Source organism: Schistocerca americana, chromosome 3 (genome assembly GCF_021461395.2).
Source record: "Schistocerca americana isolate TAMUIC-IGC-003095 chromosome 3, iqSchAmer2.1, whole genome shotgun sequence".
In the NCBI taxonomy this organism is placed as follows: domain Eukaryota; kingdom Metazoa; phylum Arthropoda; class Insecta; order Orthoptera; family Acrididae; genus Schistocerca; species Schistocerca americana.
In genome coordinates this window covers 344,101,066-344,128,846 of record NC_060121.1, presented here as the reverse complement: position 1 = coordinate 344,128,846, position 27,781 = coordinate 344,101,066, and the positions used below count along the sequence as shown (strand labels likewise).

Below are 27,781 nucleotides of genomic sequence, written 5' to 3'. Positions count from 1 at the left end.
GCGGGAGGCCGGGTGGACGTACCGCCGAATTGCTCAACACGTGGGGCGTGAGGTCTCCACAGTACATCGATGTTGTCGCCAGTGGTCGGCGGAAGGTGCACGTGCCCGTCGACCTGGGACCGGACCGCAGCGACGCACGGATGCACGCCAAGACCGTAGGATCCTACGCAGTGCCGTAGGGGACCGCACCGCCACTTCCCAGCAAATTAGGGACACTGTTGCTCCTGGGGTATCGGCGAGGACCATTCGCAACCGTATCCATGAAGCTGGGCTACGGTCCCGCACACCGTTAGGCCGTCTTCCGCTCACGCCCCAACATCGTGCAGCCCGCCTCCAGTGGTGTCGCGACAGGCGTGAATGGAGGGACGAATGGAGACGTGTCGTCTTCAGCGATGAGAGTCGCTTCTGCCTTGGTGCCAATGATGGTCGTATGCGTGTTTGGCGCCGTGCAGGTGAGCGCCACAATCAGGACTGCATACGACTGAGGCACACAGGGCCAACACCCGGCATCATGGTGTGGGGAGCGATCTCCTACACTGGCCGTACACCACTGGTGATCGTCGAGGGGACACTGAATAGTGCACGGTACATCCAAACCGTCATCGAACCCATAGTTCTACCATTCCTAGACCGGCAAGGGAACTTGCTGTTCCAACAGGACAATGCACGTCCGCATGTATCCCGTGCCACCCAACGTGCTCTAGGAGGTGTAAGTCAACTACCCTGGCCAGCAAGATCTCCGGATCTGTCCCCCATTGAGCATGTTTGGGACTGGATGAAGCGTCGTCTCACGCGGTCTGCACGTCCAGCACGAACGCTGGTCCAACTGAGGCGCCAGGTGGAAATGGCATGGCAAGCCGTTCCACAGGACTACATCCAGCATCTCTACGATCGTCTCCATGGGAGAATAGCAGCCTGCATTGCTGCGAAAGGTGGATATACACTGTACTAGTGCTGACATTGTGCATGCTCTGTTGCCTGTGTCTATGTGCCTGTGGTTCTGTCAGTGTGATCATGTGATGTATCTGACCCCAGGAATGTGTCAATAAAGTTTCCCCTTCCTGGGACAATGAATTCACGGTGTTCTTATTTCAATTTCCAGGAGTGTATATTGCATATATTATGTCGTGGCCGTAGGTTAAACCTATCCTATGGTATCATTCGTAAATTTTACGTAATTTACAAACTCTTTTGTGTGGTTATTCAGTAAAGTGTATTCGTATGTGTACTTGAAAATACACTTTATTCTTTACTCTCATTTCAGGACGATAGAAAATGACTATTCAGTCAAACCGACGTACCCAGAAAAATATTTACGTCAGTTCTGAATCCAATAAATTTTGTCTGTTAGAACAAAGGCCATTACGGTTAAAATCCATCTGTTTCACAATGCAAATCCAGGATTTTACGGCAGCGCCAGGAGTCGATACAGCACACCTACGTCGATAGTCTGCATCTGCACCTATAATCTGCAAGCCAATATCCAGTGTGCGGCGGAGGGTACTTTAGCGAACCACTATCGTTTCTTCCTTTCCTGTTCTACGCGCGGTACAGGTGCAGATGCCTTTTCGGTTAGTTTCCAAACAAATTTCTCTGATTTTATCGTGATGGTCCTTTCGCAAGATGTATGTGGGAGAAGATTCATTTAGTCCGTCCGAACAGGCCTCGTAAGGTCCAACGATACTGACCGGCCGCCGAGTCATCCTCAGCCCGTAGGCGTTACTGGATGTGGATATGGAGGGGCGTGTGGTCAGCACACCGCTCTCCCTGTCGTTGTTAGTTTTCGTGACTGGAGCCGCTACTTCTCAATCAAGTAACTCCTCAATTCGCCTCAGCTCGCGTGTCAACAGCGCTCGGTAGACCGCGGTTAATTTCGGTGATCTGACGGGGAATGAAGTTATCATCGCAGCAAGGGCGTTGCTAGGAGGAGACACGTTGCTTGACATGGTAAACCACCGGTGAGTAAGGAAATGATTAGAGTTGTAATTCTCTGTGACATGAGAGTGCATTAATATGGTTCGTGCTTAGTGTTACCAAGCCTGTAAGGGCATACGTGGGGCGTTATTAGCGCCAGATTTTGATTGATCTCTGTGAAGGATACAGAGATGCCGCGTACCTGTGTGAAACCGAGCGAGGTGGCGCAGTGGTTAGCACACTGGACTCGCATTCGGGAGGACGGCGGTTCAATCCCGTCTCCAGCCATCTTGATTTAGGTTTTCCGTGATTTCCCTAAATCGTTTCAGGCAAATGCCGGGATGGTTCCTTTGAAAGAGCACGGCCGATTTCCTTCCCCATCCTTCCCTCACCCGAGCTTGCGCTCCGTCTCTAATGACCTCGTTGTCGACGGGACGTTAAACACTAACATACTCCTCCACCTGTGTGAAACAGCCGTTTTACCATCTGACATAGTGGAGTCACCATTTGCCCACCTGGTCGAATCGTGCAGTATACAGATTTGTGGGGTATTCGGATTTGACAGTATCCCTGTGTTGGACTGCACGGGCATGTAAGGGAAGGCATAGCGTCATCAAAGTCCCGGTCGGCCACAAGTGACCACCATAGCGGAGAACCACGGTATTCTGCACTCAGCACATCGTAGCTCCTTCACATGTACGGGTGTCACCCAACCACAAGTATTTATCTGCCTGAAACACTCGGTGTTAATCCACACCACTGATCGGAGACTGGCAGCAGCCGGGCTAAGGAATTACCGTCCCATTCGTATGCTGCCGTTAACACCACAACACAAACGGCTGTGTTTGCAGTCGTGTTTTGACAGGGAAGCTTGGAGCGCTGATGAATAGCATCGCATTGTGTTTAGCGACGAAATGTGGTTCTACACTACACCGGACGAGGTCGCCGCGTATGGCGGCGACTTGGGGAGGGGTCCCAGTCTTCCAGCGTTTTGGAGAGGCGCAACGGTATAAGTCCTGGCGTTGGGTGTGGAGAGTCAATGGTTGTGGCCTCAAGTCACCGTTGACAGTAGTTAAAGGAACTCCTGGTACGTTTCCCTATGAAGTGTCTGCGTGATGTTGAGGTACTGCCGTGGCGAAAAAATTCTCCGGAACTGTCTTTGATAGAACGTTTGTGGGATCAGCTCAGACATAAAGTCGCCCCAGTGCCGGTATTGAGGATATTAAAGACCAATTACAAAAGTTGTGGGCCAGTTTGTGCAGGATATACGGGCAGGCCACAAAGTCCATTTTCCTCCCTTTAATAACCAATAAACTTAAATCAATAACCTGAACAATAGATCTTAATGGTGCGAAAAGTGGCAGTTGATCGTAAATAACGAAAAGTGTGAGGTCATCCATATGAGTGCTAAAAGGAACGCGTTAAACTTCGGTTACACGATAAATCAGTCTAATCTAAAAGCCGCAAATTCAGTTAAATACCTAGGTATTACAATTACGAACAACTTAAATTGGAAAGAACACATAGAAAATGTTGTGGGGAAGGCTAACCAAAGGCTGCGTTTTATTGGAAGGACACTTAGAAAATGTAACAGACCTACTAAGGAGACTGCCTACATTACACTTGTCCGTCCTCTTTTAGAATACTGCTGCGCGGTGTGGGATCCTTACCAGATAGGACTGACTGAGTACATCGAAGAAGTTCAAAGAAAGGCAGCACGTTTTGTATCATCGCGAAATATAGGAGAAAATGTCACAGAAATGATACAGGATTTGGGCTGCAAATTATTAAAAGAAAGGCGTTTTTCGTTGCGACAGAATCTTGTCACGAAATTCCAATCACCAACTTTCTCCTCCGAATGCGAAAATATTTTGTTGACACCGACCTACATAGGGCGGAACGATCACCACGATAAAATAAGGGAAATCAGAGCTCGTACGAAAAGATATAGGTGTTCATTCTTTCCGCGCGCTATACAAGATTGGAATAATAGAGAATTGTTAAGGTGGTTCTATGAACCCTCAGCCAGGCACTTAAATGTCATTTGCAGATTATCGATGTAGATCTTGAAATTTGTGATGGTTTCCTATGAGACAAAACTACTGAGGTCATCGGTCTCTAGGTTTAGACACTATTTGATCTAACTTAAGCTAACTTATGCGCTAAGGACAACACGCACACCCATGCCCGAGGGAGGATTCGAACCTGAGACGGGGGGGGGGGGGGGGGGGGAGGAACAATCGACGTTTAGAGTTTTCTTGAGATGTGAACCACTACTTGTGCGCCGTCATTCTCATGGCAAAGGATCGCCAGGTTTTGTGCGACCTTTTTCCGAACATTGCTGGTGTAACTTCAGTGAAAGCTTGTCTCTCACGTCATTTGTGCAACGATATCCTTTATGAACGTCCATATCGAATTATTAGACATGGTGAGTTCTAGGTTTCGTGCTGGTCAGCCAAGCCATGCCCGGACGTCGGGAGGACCACGACCAATACAACGCCCAGGAAGGGGTTTAATAAAATATTCGCTTACTGCGATGGCATAATGGGTAGGTATTCCATCATGCTGAAACCAACATGTGTCGTTAATTCCGTAATGCTGCAAGAGAAGAGTAAACGAAGACTGGACTCGGGACCTTTACCTTTCGCGGGTAAGTGCTGTACCATCTGAGCTACCCAAGCACGACTCACGCCCCGTCCTCACAGCTTTACTACCGCCAGTACCTCGTCTCCTAGTTTCCAAACTTCACAGAAGCTCTCCTGCGAACGTAGCAGAACTAGCACTCCTGAAAGAAAGGTCCTCAATTCGAGTCTCGATCTGGCACACAGTTTTAATCTGCCAGGAAGTTTCATATCAGCGCACACTCCGCTGCAGAGTGAAGAAAATCTCATTCAAGAACAAACCAGTTATTCAACATAGTCGTGTACCGTTGGTGATTCGCTTTACCGTCGAAAAAAGTATGGCCTAAACACGTGCCTGCTATCTAAGGCTGGCCGTATCATTACATGCGGAGGGTTGCTTTCCAACGATTCGTAAGACTGTGGATTTTCCTTACAACAAAAGACCACATTTTCTGCTAGAGAACTCCTGTAAATCACACACTCACCTTGTAGATAGTGTCGGAAGTTCCATGAGGCTTTTCGCGGATGATGCTGTTGTACACAGAGAAGTTGCAGCATTAGAAAATTGCAGCGAAATGCAGGAAGATCTGCAGCGGATAGGCACTTGTTGCAGGGAGTGGCAACTAACCCTTAACATAGATAAATGTAATGTATTGCGAATACATAGAAAGAAGGATCCTTTATTGTATGATTATGATAGCGGAACAAACACTGGTAGCAGTTACTTCTGTAAAATATCTGGGAGTGTGCGTGCGGAACGATTTGAAGTGGAATGATAATATAAAATTAATTGTTGGTAAGGCGGGTACCAGGCTGAGATTCATTGGGAGAGTCCTTAGAAAATGTAGTCCATCAACAAAGGAGGTGGCTTACAAAACACTCGTTCGACCTATACTTGAGTAATGCTCACCAGTGTGGGATCCATACCTGGTCGGGTTGACAGAGGAGATAGGGAAGATCCAAAGAAGAGCGGAGCGTTTCGTCACAGGGTTATTTGGTAAGCGTGATAGCGTTACGGAGTTGTTTGGCAAACTCTGCAAGAGAGGCGCTCTGCATCGCGGTGTCGCTTGCTGTCCAGGTTTCGAGAGGGTGCTTTTCTGGACGCGGTATCGAATATATTGCTTCCCCCTACTTATAGCTCCCGAGGAGATCACGAATGTAAAATTATAGAGATTCGAGCGCGCACGGAGGCTTCCCGGCAGTCGTTCTTCCCGCGAACCATACGCGACTGGAACAGGAAAGGGAGGTAATGGCAGTGGCACGTAAAGTGGCCTCCGCCACACACCGTTGGGTGGCTTGCGGAGTATAAATGTAGATCTAGATGTAAAAGATGACTTTGCCTCGTTTTGGTTTCGTATCGAGCCGCAAATGCTTCCACTCTCAGACGATCCGTGTCAGCATCCAATAGTTCTTGGACGAGTGTAGGCCAAAATGGACTCAGGCCCAAGTCTTGTTTCATGTGCTTCTGCATTGTCGACAGCGGCACATCCATTTCAGCAGATTTTTTACGCCTCGACTTTTTTAGTGATCTTTCCACGGTCTCCGCAACTTGCAGGCGTGGTTATTTTACTGCGGAAGGTCAGCCACTTCTTTCCTTATCCTTCACACATTATGTGGCGAAGAGTTGATGTTCACATCGCAAAAGTGTTTGTTTCTGTGGAGTATCTCGTTGGAATCGCGTCTGAAAGTCACCACGAACCTCTGCCATTGTGTTCCTGGTTTGATTCCTCTCTTGTTCCCAACAAGTTACAATAACACGTTCTTCAGTGCTGTAATTTGACGTATCAGCCACTGTTTGCCTCACACAATCTGAAACATGCAAGAAAAAATTAGATTAACATCTACAAAGTGGTAACGGTGCTTTAATTACTTTAACGAGATATAATCGCCTCCCTGTACAAAAGCTTTAGAACACCATTCCCAACCGAATCACTGCATGAATCCAGGCCAGTGGGAGTGCAATGTCGTACTGATAAGTGGGCTGATATTGCCAAGTTCTTTGTAAATTTAACTCGATTTTGCAATGACTGAAATAACATCACATAACCTCTCAACCTGTGAAGATTCATTTCTTTTCCTTCTCCTCATATGGGTGCTTCACTTTCTTTTTGTCAGACCGTGTAATATATGGCCCGACCCTTCGTGTATAAGTACACTCTCGGAGTTTACAGTAATCCTACTTGTGAGGCACAACGCATTTCTTGTAGCACTGGCCAGTGGAGTTGGTTGAAAACTCCAAGACGTTTTCACACTTTTAAAACGAACCAATGACAAACTCTTCTGCTCTTCTTTGGATGCTGTCTATCTTTTCTTTTACTTCTTCCCTGTAAGGATCTGAGACTGACAAACAACGCTGCAGAATCAATCGACGCGCATTTCGTGATGCAATTTACTTAAGATTTTTTGCAATCAATCCCAGTCGAGCATCTACTTCTCCTAAAATTATTCCCTCGTCGTTATTCAACTTTAGATGGCTCCGTTTGCCTACTCCAAGACTTTTACTGTTGCATCAACCTCTACTAATTCATCGACAATCCAGATTGAACAAATATAAAGGGAGTTTATAAATTAGTTATACAAACTAACCTTTAATTGTGAAAAAGTAAATATTTTACGGAAAAGTTTGATAGACCCTTCAAATCAGTAATCTTCAAGTTTTATTCCAGCCTAACACTGTTAATCCCGACCTTCCCGCTAGGTGGCATGCTCGAATGAGTTATTCCAACAGTCATCAGAGTCGTAGAACGGTGCAGAATGTGCGCAGTGTTGTTTTCAATGGTTTCATGAATCCAAACCACCTGTTACAGTTCAGAGGCAGGTAAGGACTAAATATCGCGAGCCAGTACCTCAAAGACAAAATGTTATTAATTGGCACAATCGTTACACCGAAACTGGCTGTGTACCACATAGGACTTTGTTAGGGTAGGCCAGCAGTTTCTCACTCAGCAACTGAACGAGTTCGGCAGTCTTACATTCGGTGTCCGGGTAGATTAGAGGCGTGGCAGCTTAGAATTGAATATGCGTAGTGTTACGGTAAGGACGATATTACGGAAATGGCAGTGATTCAAACCCTGCAAACTGGAAGTGTTGTAAACTTTAAAAGAAAGTGACAAAGGAAAACGAGCTGCGCTTTTGTGGAAATGTTTAATATAATGCAGACTGAAGATGATTTTCTTAATATTGTGTTCAGTGACGAAGCCACCTTCCATACCTGCGGTAAAGTTAAACGGCATAACGTTAGAGCATAGGGTGAGCAGAAATCGATTCCTGTAATTGAACATGTAAGGGACTCGCCTAAGGTAAATCTTTTTCGCTCTATAAGCTTTAACAAGATTTACAGTCCTTTCTTTTTTGCCGAATCAACTGTAACTGGCATATCGTACCTGGACATGCTAGATATATTGTCTAATGCCTCTATTACAACATGATATGGGCACAGCATTCATTTTCCAGCAAGATGGGGTGCCACCACGTTGTCGTCGTGAAGTTGTCGCGTATTAGGAATATGCCGACTTCGATTGGACAATATCGTGACCACCAGTGGACTTCTGTATATGAGGTTACATTAAAAGACAGTGTTTGTTACTCCGCTTCCGGGAAACGTCGACGAGCTGTGACAATGAATAACACAAGCAGTTATCACCACAAATTGAGGCTTGCTCTATAGCATTTGGCAGGAGACTGATTAGAGATGGAGTATTTGTCGCCTTACAAAAGGTAGCCACATTGTACATCTGTAAATAAAACTTGAGGATATACTGCATGCAGTATCAAATATTTCTATAAGTTATTTAGCTTTTTCTCAATTAAATGATGCTTTTGTATAACTAATTTATAAACGCCCTGCATTTCAAAAGAAAAATATTACTCCGAAAATAACTTATCATACATATTTTGGCATTGGATCATATCAACAATCACGGTGCATTTGTAGTTGAACGCGGAATTTAAATGGATGCGTTGACCTGTATAAGTAAAGTAGATCAAAACATTTTTTGGGTATTTGTATCTCTAGGACGAAAACGTTCGTTGCTACGAGGAGAACATTCGAAAATTTAGTGATGTGACACCAGAAACGCGCCTTAAATTAAAAATTCGGAGGCTTACTGTTGTGGTGGAAGGAATACGTCGATACTCCTACAAAACCTCTAATAAATGGTGTGAGAAAAGCAGAAAAACGTATATAAAAATAAATTTAATTCAGCGACTCAAATCGACTTATTTTTTTCCGTTTCCTGGCTTACATATCGTGCTTAATGTTGTAAAATGTATCTGAATCCAATGAAATCTCTAATTAAATAAGAGTTTAGTATTTGAGCATGGTCCACGAGGAAATATATTCTTCTTCTTCTTATTTTTCTTCTTATTTTAAGGAGTAAGTGATGCGCCTGTTCTGGTCACATGGTACGTTCTTGCCAATGTTCACTTGGTCACGGATGACAGCCATTTTTCTTTACATACGTTGATTCTTTCTTTTGTATTAAAAGTATTCAGTTCTCTGCATACGTCAATCTACCCAACTGCGTCGGTGCCTACCTTCGTTGTCCATAAGCCTTCGGAGTTTCGATGATCAGTCTTGTGGATCAGCTGTAAACTGATGTGTAGTACACAAATTTCCAAGTAGTGTAGCCTTTTCGATACGTATAATAACCACAAACATTACAGTGACCAGATCCAGTTTTACGTAAAATTTTACATGCAAGTAATTACCACCATTTTACTTACACGAAAATGGTGTTAACGACATAATCGCACCATGAAGTCACAGTCTATTAGAGCGCAGTAATTAGAGAAAACAGTGTCTGTGTGGTATTGAAACGGTGCTCTTTGTTGTTGTGGTCTTCAGTCCGAAGACTGGTCTTATGTAGCTCTCCATGCTATTCTGTCTTGTGCCAACCTCGTCATCTGCGAATAACTACTGCAACTTACATCCTTTTGAATCTCTCGGTCTCCCTCTACAATTTTTACCCACAAAACTTCCCTCCAATACTGAACTGGTGATCCCCTGATGTCTCAGAATGTGTTCAATCAGCCGAGCCTGTCTTGTAGTCAGGTTGAGCCACGAATTTCTTTTCTCCCCAATCCTACTCAGCGCCTCCTCATTAGTTTTGTGATCTACTCACCTAATCTTCAGGTTTCTTCTGTAGCATCAGATTTCAAAAGCTTATTTCGTGCCCTCATATTTTTTTACTTCATTAGACGACGGTGCATAGCTGTGTCGATGTATTTTTGGAAGTCAAGAAACGCTACATAAATTTAATCTACTTTCCCTACTGCCTTCCAGGTTTCGTGAACGAAGACAGCAAACTGTGTTTCACATGATTGATGTTTGCGGAAACCTTGTTTATTCATGAATAGGAATTACTTATGTCTCTCTCTCTCTCTCTCTCTCTCTCTCTCTCTCTCTCTCTCTCTCTCTCTCTCTCCAACCGAAAAGGCCTTGGAAGGCCCAACGGTACCGACCAGCCGCCGTGTCATCCTCAGACCACAGGCGTCACTGGATGCGTATATGGAGGGGCATGTGGTCGGCATATTACTCTCCCGACCGTTTGTCAGTTTACAAGACCGGAGGCGCTACTTCTCAATCAAGCAGCTCCTCAGTTTGCCTCACAAGGGCCGAGTGCACCCCGCTTGCCAACAGCGCTCGGCGGACCAGATGGTCACCCATCAAGTGCTAGACCAGCCCGACAGCGCTAAACTTCGGTGATCTGACGGGAACTGATGTCACCACTGCGGCAAGGCCGTTGCAGAAAATACTTGGTCTCTAGTAAAGTCATTATATTAGCCGCTCCCGTAGCCGAGGTCGCGACCGCACCCTCGACTCGAGGGTAAGCCGCTTAGAATACTGGTGGTGGACATTTTCACTGGCGGTTGTCAGGTGGCAAGACGAGAAGAGATGGTGGCGTAAAGTTCCTCACCAACAGTCTCTGTACCAGGGTCATTGATTCCTCTTCACACTGTCTCATCAAACGAGGGCATGTGGTACTGTTGATGATGATATGCACTTCGTATGCGGAAGTTAAGATCAGCGGCCGCTTTGCTGCTACTCGAAAGAAGTAGTCTGTGTGCCAGCACCGAGATTTATCCTTACCTTTCCCTTCATCCCTATCAATGCTAACCCTACTGTAAACCGTACAGGCACTCATCACAATCATCCACACGACGCAGATACACTCTTTAAACTTCCTAACAGATCGGAGGGAGGCAACGTCCAATGACCTCCACTTGGACACTGCGCAGAACTATGATGTAAGATTCCTGTATACGCTACCCTATGCTCATTCCGTGAGTATGGGACTGCTTTAACTTTGAAAGTCACTACATGCGAGTGTAGTATACGTTCTACAATTCTATAAGAAATCGACGTCAGAGAGATAGGTCTACGGTTCACATTTCTTTGGACTGGAACGATCTTCGCCTTTTTTACCATCACATGGTACATTCAGTCGTCCCAGTGAACTATGGAAAGGTAATGCTTAATCCTTGAATAGTTCGAGGGATTGCTTAACCGGAAGCGGCTAATTTTTGTACTTTGACATTTCAGGTGTGCAGTTACTGTTATCTACCAAAGGCCTTGCCGCAGTGGTAACACCGGTTCCCGTCAGATCACCGAAGTTAAGCGCTGTCGGGCTGGTCTAGCACTTGGATGGGTGACCATCCGGTCTGCCGAGCGCTGTTGGCAAGCGGGGTGCACTCAGCCTTTGTGAGGCAAACTGAGGAGCTACTTGATTGAGAAGTAGCGTCTCCGGTCTGGGAAACTGACATACGGCCTTGAGAGCGGTGTGCTGATCACATACCCCTCCATATCCGCATCCAGTGACGCCTATTAGCTGAGGATGACACGGCGGTCGGTCAGTACCGTTGGGCCTTCATGCCCTGTTCGGGAGGAGTTCAGTTTTTTAAGTTTTTAGTTATTGTTATCTATGCAATAAGCAGCAACTCAGTTTCAGAAGTAGCAGCTCAAGAGAGAAAGAGGTTTATGGGTATGTGAATGTAGAAGAAGACTTCCCTTGTACTTCATAGATTTGCTTTGTGAGCTCTCTGTTCTGGTACAAGTCCTCTCACATTAACCAAGTCGATGACGCAATCTACGATATGTGCAAACTCATTTCTGGCTGTCTGAAACCTATTTCCACAGATAAAATCTACTACATAGCTAGAATCACTATCTACAATTCGAAGCGATGCGACTGCCCACAAAGTGGGTTCAATCAACGTCCTCTATGCTATTCGGCATACGACCAGCCACCCAAAGGCTATAATCAAGAAATAACTTCTGCAGAGAAACTGATATGGTCAACTTCAGAGCAACATCACTGGATGAAACCATAAAGAAAACTGGTAAATGAGAAAAGCTCCGAACAGACTATGGAGAGGAATAACGTGATCGAAAGGAAATCTTCACAAATGTTCTACCCGGTATCATCTAAAATTGGGAATTATGGGAAAGTTCAGAGAATCAACAATTGTACTGGTAGCATCCTTGGGTTTGCATCCAGTTCCTAAAATCGACACGACTCGGTGTTTCGACGATCCACCAGTCGGCCGTCTTTATAAGAACGCTGCTGCTTCTACTGCGTCACGACGAATACTGATGCAAGGCTACAAAGACAATGACGATACTTTGTGGACATATTGCTCACTAAAAATCGCCTCACACTGGTCGGTATCTGTATATTAAGAGCTGCCATCTACCTTACTAATACAGTGGCGTCCTTAGGACGCTGGTACGTAGAGCATACGCTATTTCCGACGCGGGAAGTTTAACCTTGGAATCTGCATAACTGATGGCAATGTTTAAGGAAAATGGGTACTCTGAAGCAGAGACTCTGACTATGGAGTTCGGATTGTCCACGGAAGTTTATGGAGAGTAGCAAAGATCTGTGCCCTTTATTCCTTATGATAGAGGCACATTCTTTAAGACTGGAAGAATTTTTAGAAGATTTGACATTAAGAGTGTGTTCCGTTCACTTACCAAGGTTAGAGCCCTACTAGGCTCTATCAAAGATGATTTGGGAATTGGATGATTGGCATGTACAAAGTTCCGCGTCAATATAGGATGGGTTACATCGGCCCTTCGGTTAGCACATTTTAGGACAGGTGCGTGGAATTTCAACGGCACACGAGGCCACAAAAGACTGAATAGTCGGCGGTAGGGGAACATTGTCCGAACGGGGGACCAGGGATGAAATATGACGAGACGGTGATAGTTGTCCGTACGATCTATTTTCGGAATGGTTTTTATAAGGAGGAGACAAAAATTAGGTTGACAGAGCATTTTATCAATAAAGACAAAGGTTTTCTTTTTTGCAGGGCGTGGAACTCGGTACTAACTCGCACCAAATCACGTTCTATTGCGTGCTCGGCGCAAATGTTTGATAATAGTATTAGAGTGCGTACATCGTTGACACCGGGCCATGTGAAGACCGTAGGAAGTCAAGAGCTGACTTTACTTGCGTACTAAAAAAAATATACATGTCCTGACAGAAATAAATAATGGAGATAATAAGATTAAAACTGTATAGGACAAGGCACACAGGTCACCCAGTCAGGGTAGAACATTTCATAACAATTGAATGACAATGTCGTGACTGATAATTCTTAAGTTGCAAGTACTTTCTACAGTCTATTTCTAAACGCAGCCGCATCTATAGAAGTATATGGTTCAGCTGAAAAAAACAAGAGAATATATTAAAAATGTCATTCTATAAAACTTTAATCAACTAGAAATAGCACCAACATCTTTCACAAAGATTAATACAATTGCAAAAAATTCTAAGAAACACTCGCTTCTATGGGGTTGATGGACTTTCAGACAGAATTCTGAAAAGTTGTTGCTGCTTAATAAGTAATGTCCTTAGCGATATAATGAATGCATCGCTGGCACAGGAAAGTTTTCCAGACAGTTTAAAATATACAATTATTAAACCATTTCATAAGAAAGATTTAAACTACTATCGTCCAGTTTCCTTACTGACATCTTTTTTCAAATAGAAAGTAATGTAGTAAAGAGTAGTCGCACGCTTAAGTGGAAACAATTTACTTATTGTATCACAATTTGGATTCCAAAAAGCTTGCTCGCCTGAGAATGCTATTTGTACATTCACTCATCAAATAGTACAAGCCTTAAATAATAATACATCGCCGGTTTATCGTGATCTTTGCAAGACCTTCTACTGTGTAGATGATGGTACTCTCTCAGAAAACCGAGCGAGGTGGCGCAGTGGTTAGCACACTGGACTCGCATTCGGGAGGACGACGGTTCAATCCCGTCTCCGGCCATCCTGATTTAGGTTTTCCGTGATTTCCCTAAATCGCTTCAGGCAAATGCCGGGATGGTTCCTTGGAAGGGGCACGGCCGATTTCCTTCCCCATCCTTCCCTCACCCGAGCTTGCGCTCAGTCTCTAATGACCTCGTTGTCGACGGGACGTTAAACACTAATCTCCTCCTCCTCCTCTCTCAGAAAAACTCGAGTTTTATAGAACTGGTGGATTTATACACATCTGGTTCTAATCATACTTGAGAAACAGAGTGCAAAAAGTTGTATTGAATAATTCAGACAATTTCGGAATGGTAGAAAATTTTAGTGACTGGGGTAAAATCACAAACGCAGTCCCACAGAGTTCAATTTTGGGTCCAATATTATGCCTAATATATGTGAATGACCTTCCACTTAACATTCAACAAGCAAAATTGATCCTTTTTGCAAACGATCCCATGAGAGAGAAAGCAATAGAACAGTTATTAAAAAGTATTTTTCAATGAATTATTAAGTGATTCTCTGAGAATGCACTCTCTCTCTACAAAAAGACCACTACATTCACTTCTGTACAACAAGTAGAGCCATACCAACAATTGATGTAGCACAAGAGCAGGAGTCAATCCTTGTCAACCATTTCTGCTATCCGTGCACACTCCCCTTACGGACCCAAACCTCCGTATGTCACGTTGATTACATCCTTATGCTATAGCCCACTACATTCATCACCAAATTCTCGCCAGTATTATTGATTTTATTCCCGCCCAAAGGCGAAAAAGACTACAATGAAGCGAGACCAATGTTATCGTCGTATTCACGTTTAGGCTTGCTGTGGAAGGACCTGCGCCCTCTCTTGTTACTACACTGGTGTCATAACTCCAGCTCATCAGCCAGATCTTCTGGTACGATGCCCCCGTGTCCCTCATGCGAATTATTCCACCTATCTCAGAGTCCGACAGATGGCAAAATCTGTATGTGCGAATTCTCTGAGCATGCTGCGTTGCAATACCACCTAGAAAGTTCTTGTAACGTTGGACACAAAGTACTCACACCGATCTTCATCTCCGGGAATGGGTTTATTCCTGTGTCTAAAATATTGAAAAGAAGCTCGTGTAAGGATCAAATTTTAAACAACGTATGCCAAATTTATGGAAATACTGAAATATCAGTTTGGTCAGTTCCGTTAAGATGTTCGTGTTTTAACATTTTCAATTTCAGACTGTGTATTACCATAAATTGTACTTCATTTTTAGGGTTTCGTCGCTTAGTCGCTAAAAACGGAACCCTTTTTTGTCTATCTGCCTGTCTGCCTATTTGTCTGTCTGTTTGTTCGACTGTTAAAAACTCTTTTTCTCAGGAGTGGGTTGACGTAGTTGACGTATCAATTTGAAATTTATGTCGCGTAATGTACGTGGTCGCTTGGAGGTGTAATCAATGTAAGATTGGAAGTCAATACACTCAAAAGACGCGGCCATTTATGTCACTTACTTTGATACGCGCAAACTCACTCAACAGAACGTGTGGGGTACTTATTGTCCGCCTAGAATTTGTCAAGAAGCAAGGTTTCACAGTACAGATAAATGAAGAAACTCAAACTTTAATTTGTAACTACACTCCTGGAAATTGAAATAAGAACACCGTGAACTCATTGTCCCAGGAAGGGGAAACTTTATTGACACATTCCTGGGGTCAGATACATCACATGATCACACTGACAGAACCACAGGCACATAGACACAGGCAACAGAGCATGCACAATGTCAGCACTAGTACAGTGTATATCCACCTTTCGCAGCAATGCAGGCTGCTATTCTCCCATGGAGACGATCGTAGAGATGCTGGATGTAGTCCTGTGGAACGGCTTGCCATGCCATTTCCACCTGGCGCCTCAGTTGGACCAGCGTTCGTGCTGGACGTGCAGACCGCGTGAGACGACGCTTCATCCAGTCCCAAACATGCTCAATGGGGGACAGATCCGGAGATCTTGCTGGCCAGGGTAGTTGACTTACACCTCCTAGAGCACGTTGGGTGGCACGGGATACATGCGGACGTGCATTGTCCTGTTGGAACAGCAAGTTCCCTTGCCGGTCTAGGAATGGTAGAACGATGGGTTCGATGACGGTTTGGATGTACCGTGCACTATTAAGTGTCCCCTCGACGATCACCAGTGGTGTACGGCCAGTGTAGGAGATCGCTCCCCACACCATGATGCCGGGTGTTGGCCCTGTGTGCCTCGGTCGTATGCAGTCCTGATTGTGGCGCTCACCTGCACGGCGCCAAACACGCATACGACCATCATTGGCACCAAGGCAGAAGCGACTCTCATCGCTGAAGACGACACGTCTCCATTCGTCCCTCCATTCACGCCTGTCGCGACACCACTGGAGGCGGGCTGCACGATGTTGGGGCGTGAGCGGAAGACGGCCTAACGGTGTGCGGGACCGTAGCCCAGTTTCATGGAGACGGTTGCGAATGGTCCTCGCCGATACCCCAGGAGCAACAGTGTCCCTAATTTGCTGGGAAGTGGCGGTGCGGTCCCCTACGGCACTGCGTAGGATCCTACGGTCTTGGCGTGCATCCGTGCGTCGCTGCGGTCCGGTCCCAGGTCGACGGGCACGTGCACCTTCCGCCGACCACTGGCGACAACATCGATGTACTGTGGAGACCTCACGCCCCACGTGTTGAGCAATTCGGCGGTACGTCCACCCGGCCTCCCGCATGCCCACTATACGCCCTCGCTCAAAGTCCGTCAACTGCACATACGGTTCACGTCCACGCTGTCGCGGCATGCTACCAGTGTTAAAGACTGCGATGGAGCTCCGTATGCCACGGCAAACTGGCTGACACTGACGGCGGCGGTGCACAAATGCTGCGCAGCTAGCGCCATTCGACGGCCAACACCGCGGTTCCTGGTGTGTCCGCTGTGCCGTGCGTGTGATCATTGCTTGTACAGCCCTCTCGCAGTGTCCGGAGCAAGTATGGTGGGTCTGACACACCGGTGTCAATGTGTTCTTTTTTCCATTTCCAGGAGTGTATATCACAAGAAAAAAATATTTTTGTCGTTCTCTAAAGTCTTAGAATTCCTGGGACCGATATCTTGCCAGTATCTATATAAATACACCACTGGCCATTAAAATTGCTACACCAAGAAGAAATGCAGATGATAAACGGGTATTCATTGGACAAATATATTATACTAGAACTGACATGTTTATATTTTCACGCAATTTGAGTGCATAGATCCTGAGAAATCAGTACCCAGAACAACCACCGCTGGCCGTAATAACGGCCTTGATACGCCTGGGAATTGAGCAAAACAGAGCTTGGATGGCGTGTACAGGTACAACTGCCCATGCAGCTTCAACACTATACCACAGTTCATCAAGAGTAGTGACTGGCGTATTGTGACGAGCCAGTTGCTCGGCCACCATTGACCACATGTTTTCAATTGATGAGAGATCTGGGGAATGTGCTGGCGAGGGCAGCAGTCGAACATTTTCTGTATCCAGAAAAGCCCGTACAGGACCTGCAACATGCGGTCGTGCATTATTCTGCTGAAATGTAAGGTTTCGCAGGAATCGAATGAAGGGTAGAGCCACGGGTCGTAACACATCTGAAATGTAACGTCCACTGTTCAAAGTGCTGTCAGTGCGAACAAGAGGTAACCGAGACATGTAAACAGTGGCACCCCATACCATCACGCCGGGTGACAAGCCAGTATGGCGATGACGAATACACGCTTCCAATGTGTGTTCACCGCGATGTCGCCAAACACATATGCGACCATCATGATGCTGTAAACAGAACGTGGATTCATCCGAAAAAATGACGTTTTGCCATTCGTGCACCCGGTTTGTCGTTGAGTACACCATCGCAGGCGCTCCTGTCTGTGAAGCAGCGTCAAGGGTAACCGCTGCAATGGTCTCCTAGCTGATAGTCCATGCTGCTGCAAATGTCGCCGAACTGTTCGTGCAGATGGTTGTTGTCTTGCAAACGCCCCCATGTGTTGACTCAGGGATCGAGACGTGGCTGCACGATCCGTTACAGCCATGCGGATAAGATGCATGTCATCTCGACTGCTAGTGATACAAGGCCGTTGGGATCCAGCACGGCGTTCCGTATTACCCTCCTGAACCCACCGATTCCAAAATGTGCTAACAGTCATTGGATCTCGACCAACGCGAGCTCCAATGTCGCTATACGATAAACCGCAATAGCGTTAGGCTACAATCTGACCTTTATCAAAGTCGTAAACGTGATGGTACGCATTTCTCCTCCTTACACGAGGCATCACAACAACGTTTCCCCAGGCAACGCCGGTCAACTGCTGTTTGTGTATGAGAAATCGGTTGGAAACTTCCCTCATGTCAGCACGTTGTGGGTGTCGCCACCGGCGCCAACCTTGTGTGAATGCTCTGTAAAGCTAATCATTGGCATATCGCAGGATCTTCTCCCTGTCGGTTAAATTTCGCGTCTGTAGCACGTCATCTTCGTGGTGTAGCAATTTTAATGGCCAGTAGTGTAACAGGGAAAAACCTTCTAGATTCTTGTTTAGCGGGATGGATGAACTATCTACATACCTAATTAATTTTCTACGGAACACTCGGTGTGCGAGTCCTACTCGCACTTCTGCAGTTTTTTTCTTTTAATTTGTAATCTGAAACTTCTAACACGAATAAAAAACCGATCATAGCTTTTTATTCCGGTGCCATTGTTCTGGGGTGTCCGTCAGTCTTGTTTCCTCTGCTGTGGTGATCTAGGTCGCGCGTTGCGAATCTGTTTGTCGATACCTCTGCAGTTCACTTGCGCATAGACAGGCTGCTACTGTGTGTAACGTGTTTACTGCACCGGGACTCGAAACACGGTACCTGGCGTATTGCTCCAGTGAACGCTCTGCCACGCGTAATACATTGCATTGTAGTAACCTCCTGGTGGCTGTACTAAAGCCATTCTCCGCACTGTATTATTAATCCAGGAGAGCCAGAGTTAGTCCCGCAGGGTTAAGCTGTGCGGGGCTCGCAACGGAAGGCGGCAGCGGGGCGTGCTCGGGTGGCTTAACTGGAGGAACGGGGTTCGCCGATAGTGGGCATTCGGGGCTCTCTCTGCCGGTCTACAATTGCAACCTTTCACATGCAGCCAACCCTGTAGCTTTATTCACGGGCGCCAGCACTACAAGTCCGCATGTAGCTGCGTCTCTTGCTATTTGTTAGAGGTATTGCTGTGAATCTGCCTGACAGTGAGATGCACCAGGGAAGAGAAATTACGCTTTAGCGTGGCATGTAGCCAAGAATGTAAGTGCAGTTGCGTGTACCTCGGGTAAAGACAAATTGTTTCAGAAGCCAACATGAGTAACTTAGAAGTAGGTATCCTGTGTGTAGCGAAGCAGCTAAAGACACTTACGAAAGGCAAGGCTTCCGGTCCAGACTGCATACCAGTCAGGTTCCTTCCAGAGTATGCTGATACAATAGCTCCATACTTAGCAATCATATACAATCGCTTGCTTGTAGAAAGATCCGTATGCAAATACTGGAAAGTGGCACAAGTCACACCATTACTCAAGACAGACAATAGGAGTAATCCCCAAAATTACAGACACATATCACTAACGTCGATTTGCGGTAGGTTTTCGGAACATATACTGTGTTCGAACATTATGAATCACCTCGAAGAAAACGATTTATTGACAAATAGCAAACATGGATGCAGAAAATATCGTCCTTGTGAAACAAAACTGTCGGCCGGAGTGGCCGTGCGGTTCTAGGCGCTACAGTCTGGAACCGAGCGACCGCTACGGTCGCAGGTTCGAATCCTGCCTCGGGCATGGATGTGTGTGATGTCCTTAGGTTAGTTAGATTAATGTAGTTCTAAGTTCTAGGGGACTGATGACCTCAGAAGTTAAGTCCCATAGTGCTCAGAGCCATTTGAACTATTTTCAACTAAATTTTTAGAGATTACAGTTACGAATAACTTAAACTGGAACGATCTCATAGATAATGTGGGGAAAGCGAACCAAGGACTGCGATTTGTTGGCAGAACACTTAGCAAATGAAAGAGCTTCCTTAAAGAGACTGCTTACACTACGCTTGTCCATCCTCTTCTGAGTATTGCTGCGCGGTTTGGGATCCGCATCAGATAGAATTGACGGAGGACATCGTAAAAGTTCAAAGAAGAGTAGCTCGTTCTGTATTATGGCGAAGTAAGGGAGAGAGTGCAGCGGTTATGATACAAAAGTTGGGGTGGCAGTCATTAAAACAAAGGCGTTTTTTGCTGCGGCAGGACCTTCTCATGAGATTTATATCACCAGCTTTCTCTTCAGAGTGTGAAAATATTTTGTTAACGTACACTTAGACAGGGACAATTGATCATCATAATAAAATAAGAGAAATCAGAGCTCGCACGGAAAGATTTAAGGGTTCGTTTCACCCGCGCGCTGTTGGAGAGTGGAACGGTAAGGAAGTAGTTTAAATGTGGTTCGATGAACCCTCTGCCAGGCCCTTAATTGCGAACTGGGGAATAATCATGTAGATGTCGACATAGATTAAGCTATGGAGGGGAGAACTTTTCCCTTAAAACAAGGAAAGAAGTCCGTATAAACATTATGGTGTATTTTATTGGATTACTTTGGGGCATATGGTGACTGATTTCTTATTCTATCAAAGTGAGGAACTAATATAGGTTAATTTAATATGACAGTTATAAATAATGCACTTGAGTGTAGAAAAATACAGCCTGTTAAAGAATTAGGTTTGCAAGCTGTAGCTACTGATTAAAGAAGTTACGCTGCCAGCAATTTTTACTAATGCAACTGGGCATTTTATTTATTACCTGCATCTTTACAGCCTGAATCTATTTCGATAAAGTTTTTAAGTACACACTGACCAGACCTTGTTGGCCCATAATACGAATTCCTGTCATTCCATGACTGTAGCTAATAATGGTTTTCAGTGCATATTCAACTAGTTTTTACAGTTTGAATGATGTGAAGACGGTTGTAAAAAGCAACAGAAACTAGTCATCATACTTTAATTGTACAATGAAAATTGCGGTGCAGGCCTTAAAAGGCTTTTTTTTTTTACAGTAGCACATTTTTATTTAATAGATTACGTCAAGACCTCTGTCTCCATCCTGAAAGTTTCAAGCTTCACTTAAGTAATTACGGTACCTTTATTTCCACTGAATAGATAAATTGATGGTATTTATCCTATACAAAATTACTTAAATATTTGTTCTGGTTAGTTTTAATTTAAACAACTAACACCTTTCTGTTGAAAACTAAACCTAAAAAATCGATTCCCATCACATCAATGACAATCTCTGGGTCATTTTACTGAGTATTGCTTATTGACGACTTTGAGACAAATGGAGTACTGACAGTTATTCTTACTTGTGTAGGTCAGTTACAAAACAGCGGCTGGCTGGTGTGTTGGAAATTAATGACTCACAGCCTTCAAGCTATATACACGAGATGATAGCACCTGTTTGCATGCTTAGGCTGTCGCCAGGTCTCACTGGTCCAAGCGTCTGTAAGCAACCGCTGCCTGACCGTCAAGGCTTATGCTCATGAGCTAATGCTTGAGCGACGTCGCAGCAGAAGCTTAATCGTCTCACATCAGATGCAGCAGAAAAATGTCTCACAGTAAGAGTATATCAGAGTCTCTGGTGTCCTCTGGCGTTCTGCAAATTTTGTCCTGGGTGTGCCGGTACGTTTGAATGGCCAACTTACATTCTGAATTTCGTTAGTTGAATCCTTTGTTAGCAAATTACGTTCCTCATTTGACACACCCTCTTTTCCCTTTAAAAGCATTCCACAGTAACGTACAGTTTGCCAACATCTCTAACAAAACATGTAAAAACTGTGTTCCATACTTGAACATAGTTAATCAAACCAAAAGTCACCTGTTTTCTGGACGTGTGCAGAACATCGGAATAACTGAGAGGTGAACACAGGTAATAACATGAAAACAGCTCATTATAACAATAAAGCAAGAAACATCATCAAATACAGTGGCTCATGTCGCTTGAATTGGGCACACTCGGCACAATTGAGTTTTCTGAGGAGCTGGTTTGTAAGCTAGACCTCACCAAAGTCGTGAATCGGCCGCACAGTGTAGAGTCGATTGTCAGCGGACATCGATCTCCGACGGCTTGTGTAATGGGCTGGTCTTGTCCTTCATCTCTGCAAGTGGGCAGTGCCTGGCCGTTGACCGACAACTATCGGCGGCTGAATTGTCTGTTCCTCATGTGCATACCAAGAGTATTAGCGCTGCGGTACTCTGGCGACGGCTACACGGCCGAAGCACTCACCTCAGGTAGTTGCGTTACGAGGGGTAGCTCTACCGACCGGGCCAGAGTCTTGCATAAGGCCGGATTACAGAGGTGGTGCCGAAGAAATCGGATTTGAAGCAGCTGACAATGATCCCGAGAATGATTTAGGAAAAGGATTTTCAGACGAGAGACGAAAGAAAGCAAAGTCGATTGATCGTGAGTATAAGCGTTACATTGGAATGAAATTCAGCAGAGACTGGAATGAGAACCAAGACAACATGGAGTAGATTGAACTCATAACTGCGCCTGATCAGCACCGAGATGAAGTATACACCAGGTACTGGCTACCAAGACTTAATATAAATATCCCAACACAAAATCTCTCGAAAGAATAAACACGAAGTCTCATTCATCAGTCCGCTGAAAAGTCCACCGAATCGCATCACTCTACTGTGAGGGAAGGTCGCTCCACTCTCCAGCACTCTAGTTTTGGTCTGGGTCTTCCCTCCGCAACATATCATTGGCTGACCATATACGTGTGCCAGCCAATAGACGATTTCTCCTGGGTATTTCTCCTCCACGTGATTCCACGTTCTACTTTCCGCTGAATTCTCACATGAGTCCCTAAAATATATCATTTGCGGCCATTTGTCGTGTATGGGCTTTATAAAGAAACTAGTTCTCTACTTCTGAAAAAAAACCTTTAAAATAATGGAACATGACCTATACAAGGAATCTGACTATCCCTGTTAGTCATGGACGGAAAAAAAATTGACATAGTCTTTGTCAGAACGTGCAGAATCTTATATGGGGCCAATAAGACGTCAATTTTAATCTAAATATGATATGCCAATGTTTACATATTAAAAACATAAATTAGGCAATTCAGTACAATTATTATATACATGCGACCAATCACTTTAACGGGGGCCAAATGAACAATTAAAGTCAATATAATTCCAGTAAACCTGCAAAAGTAAGTAGGGGACTACATAGATCGCGCATTTGCTAGATGCCCACGAAATACGTAATTTTGTTTTGAAGCTGACAGCCAGTGAGAAAATAGGTGCAAAAATACTACTGGTCAGTTTTCAAGCAGTAATGGCGGACAGCATCAGCTGATAATTTACGTAATTTCATGGTAGCTAGTTTTACTGCACAAAAGTAAAATATGCGCTCCCTCCAAAAGAAGTTACACACAAACATTAAAATAAAATTATGATGAGCAGCAAAATGTCTGAGAAGAATTTTGAAAGAAAATTATTAATTGAACTTTAATTTGGCGGGTTTTCAACACTGTCAACAAGACAAAATAGTGGAGAGAATATTTATTTGAACTAAACAAAATTGAATATTGGTATTGTGACAGTATTTTTAAAATAGATAATATAACTGCAATTGTCTTTAATTTTGAAATGAGAGAGAGCGTAATAATTTTCTTTTAATGTCTTAACTGTTGCTGCAGGCAGTGCGATGACGTCAGCGGTGGTCCACGCGGACGATGTGTGCAGTTAATCTTGGTTCGTGGCGTGAAGATAATGATGGATCCTCCTGTTTCATTAATATTCCAGTTACGGCGCTGGTCCACGTCTCCGTTGCAGTCGAATCAGCTGGCAGCACTGTCGCGATAATAATAGTCCCAGTGTGTGTGTTGTCATAACGCGCGCGACGTTTTATTATTAAAAGTTTATTAATCACGCGGTGCGGGTAGGTCGGAATTATGCAATGCCTTTAGTACTTACGATATATAGCCGGTTAATGCCAATACTTCGCACAGTTCTTTCACCGTCTTGCCACAGGAAAACATTCACATGTGTTTATCACTATAACAGTCCGTTAAACATCATTACACTTCACGGCGTCGTAATGATATAATAAATACGGGGGATGATATAATAAATGTTTCTTGATCAAATCACAGCACTGTTCTTTTACTTAACATTTTGGCTTGTTCCACTTTCACGCAATTCTAACAGTTAGTGTCTCCACACGACAGTGGTGTCTGGTTCACGGCTAATTGTCACAAGTTCACACAGTATGTAAAATCGTCACCGCAAACACTCGATATACTTTTCAGGTTTTAGTGTTCACTTAATAATGCACGATCTCCCATTAACACAGCGGACGCACTGTAATTAATTGTTCCTCCGCGTATCACGTCTTTCACGCCAAACTTTTCAACGTTTCTCCACCCGCGAACCAGCCACGATACCACAACAACTCGCACGCTCTCTATCGATAGTCGCTCGCTCTCTCTCTGACACAGTACTTCTCCTAGCCTAACCAAAGATTTACAAAGCATATAGAACCAGAACATTCATATTCGTACAATATAAAATATAAAACAGTAGCAAAATGAATGAAAAAACAATGTGACGTATTAACAAATAAAGAATAGTTGAAATAAATGATTCATTCGTACTATGACAAGGTAATGCACGAAAGAAAAAAAAAATTATCGACTTTCTGGGAAAGCAATGTCTTTACAGCTTCCACGTAGATGCATGCATCCAACAAGCATTCTCACGGTTTTTCCACGCAGGATGACGGCTCATGGCGCGTTGCTAACAATCCTATCCCTTCGAGCAGTATTCAGGTGACGTCAGGGTGCAGAAAGGTTATCTCCCCGTTATGTTCGTCACGGGGGCGCTCGTTTCCCTAGAGCAAAGAGCCGGCTGTTGACGAGCACCATCTGTTGTCAGTCATAAGACTTTCATAGTAATGTCTCTCTAGTGGGGAACAGTGCTCTTCTCGGCATGTCTGCATTGTGTTTCGAGGAAGGGTTTCCACAGACACCAAACAATCAGTTAGCCGTCCCTTTGGTTTGTAGAGCCCTCCATTCCACTCACAAGCTGTCTATTTTACACTCTAAGAAAAAAAAAGAAGAAAAAATGTCGCACCACGAAGGAATTACCTGAATGGGACGAAAATGGGTAGAAGCGAAGAAGGAACTTGCCCTCCTTCTTGCAGCGGTGAACTGTAGGTCTCTAAAAGAGCGTAGGGTTCCAAAGGATTGGAAAAGGGCACAGGTCATCCCCGTTTTCAAGAAGGGACGTCGAACAGATGTGCAGAACTATAGACCTATATCTCTAACGTCGATCAGTTGTAGAATTTTGGAACACGTATTATGTTCGAGTATAACGACTTTTCTGGATACTAGAAATCTACTCTGTAGGAATCAGCATGGGTTTCGAAAAAGACGATCGTGTGAATCCCAGCTCGCGCTATTCGTCCACGAGACTCAGAGGGCCATAGACACGGGTTCCCAGGTCGATGCCGTGTTTCTTGACTTTCGCAAGGCGTTCGATACAGTTCCCCACAGTCGTTTAATGAACAAAGTAAGAGCATATGGACTATCAGACCAATTGTGTGATTGGATTGAAGAGTTCCTAGATAATAGAACGCAGCATGTCATTCTCAATGAAGAGAAGTCTTCCGAAGTAAGAGTGATTTCAGGTGTGCCGCAGGGGAGTGTCGTAGGACCGTTGCTATTCACAATATACATTAATAACCTTGTGGATGACATCGGAAGTTCACAGAGGCATTTTGCGGATGATGCTGTGGTATATCGAGAGGTTGTAACAATGGTAAATTGTACTGAAATGCAGGAGGATCTGCAGCGAATTGACGCATGGTTCAGGGAATGGCAATTGAATCTCAATGTAGACAAGTGTAATGTGCTGCGAATACATAGAAAGAAAGATCCTTTATCATTTAGCTACAATATAACAGGTCAACAACTGGAAGCAGTTAATTCCATAAATTATCTGGGAGCAGGCATTAGGAGTGATTTAATATGGAATGGTCATATAAAGTTGATCGTCGGTAGAGCAGATGCCAGACAGATTCATTGGAAGAATCCTAAGGAAATGCAATCCGAAAACAATGGAAGTAGGTTACAGTACACTTGTTCGCCCACTGCTTGAATATTGCTCACCAGTGTGGGATCCATACCAGATAGGGTTGATAGAGGAGATAGAGAAGATCCAACGGAGAGCAGCACGCTTCGTTACAGGATCATTTAGTAATCGCGAAAGCGTTACGGAGATGATAGATAAACTCCAGTGGAAGACTCTGCAGGAGAGACGCTCAGTAGCTCGGCACCGGCTTTTGTTGAAGTTTCGAGAACACACCTTCCCCGAGGAGTCCAGCGGTATATTGCTCCCTCCTACGTATATCTCGCGAAGAGACCATGAGGATAAAATCAGAGAGATTAGAGCCCACACAGAGGCCCACGAACAATACGAGACTGGAATAGAAGGGAGAACCGATAGAGGTACTCAAGGTACCCTCTGCCACACGCCGTCAGGTAGCTTGCGGATTATGGATGTAGATGTAGATGTAAATGTACAGGCAGACAGGCAGTAGAAACTCTCGTCCCGTGCGGTCAGGCACTATCTTCCGGGAAATGTAAGCGAGGATGCCTTACGATGCATGGCAACAAAACGGGGCTTAGAGTATCGTCAACTTGCCGCTGTGCTGTACCAGTGCCGCGGATGACAACCAAAGGAGTCCTTCTGTGACAGTAAATGGCACTCCAGACTATCATCTCTGGTTGTCGGGCCGTATGGGGGCCGACAGTCAGTTGGTACCCTACCGCTGTTCGGGACGTCCCCAGAAACGTCATGGCTGGTCATTGGGAATCATTTCAAAGTGTGACTGATCACTGAAGACAATTTTACTCCAATCAGATTCAAGGGCGGAGCAAAACGTCCTGGAGAGTGGTAGGATACCAACCTGACGGTCGTCCGCCATATTGCCCGACAAACAGAAGTGATGGCCTAAGGCGGTTGTTACCCACCCCTCTGGTTGTTATCCATGGAACCCATAGAGCACAGATATACATCGAGATATTCTAAGCCCTGTTTTGTTGCCCTTCACGGCAATCTATCCTGGGCGTACATTTCAGTAAAATAATGGCTCTGAGCACTATGGGACTTAACATCTATGGTCATCAGTCCCCTAGGACTTAGAACTACTTAAACCTAACTAACCTACGGACATCACACAACACCCAGTCATCACGAGTCAGAGAAAATCCCTGACCCCGCCGAGAATCGAACCCGGGAACATTTCAGTAAGATAACGCCCGCCCGCACACGGGCAGAGTTACTACTGCTTGATCTCGTGCTTGCCAAATCCCACCTCGGCCAGAAATGTCGCCGGATCTCTCCCCAACTGATAACTTTTGGAGCATTATGGGAAGGGCCACCCAACCAGCTCGACATTTTGACGATATAGCGCGCTAATTGGACAGAAGTTTGCCCCATATCCCGCGGGAGAACACTCATCAACTCTGTCAATGAATGCCAAGCCGAATAAATGCTTGCATAAGAGCCAGAGGTGGACCAACGCATTACTGACTTGCTCAATTTGTGGAGCGCTTTCCCTTGAATATATCATCCATTTTTTTCTGAAATTTTATTGACTTGTTATTCTATACATGTACATCACATCAATCAATTTCCCTCCCATTCGGATAATTCCTTCGTGGTGCGTCTTTCTTTTTGTCTTGAGTGTACTTTGGTATTCACTAAACGCTCTTTCTGATAATTTTTGTACACAAATTATGTTATTCACCAAACAGTTCTGGTGTCGCCTGGAACAATACTTCTTTGTAAGCCATCTGCACTGAATTCTGTATTCAACTTGCTGCTATTTGCAAGATGTTTGGAGTCATTTATTAAGATGCAGCAAGGGGGGTTAGTCACTGAGCGCAGC

At 44.8% G+C, this 27,781-nt stretch overlaps 1 protein-coding gene and 1 pseudogene across 1 annotated transcript in view; both read left to right on the top strand.

The window, feature by feature from the left end:
- The window catches only part of LOC124606071, an 877,896-nt gene that overhangs the window by 10,379 nt on the left and 839,736 nt on the right, over positions 1 to 27,781 (top strand). The gene's annotated exons all lie outside the window — the stretch shown is intronic.
- Positions 11,100 to 11,217, top strand: LOC124608758 (annotated as a pseudogene).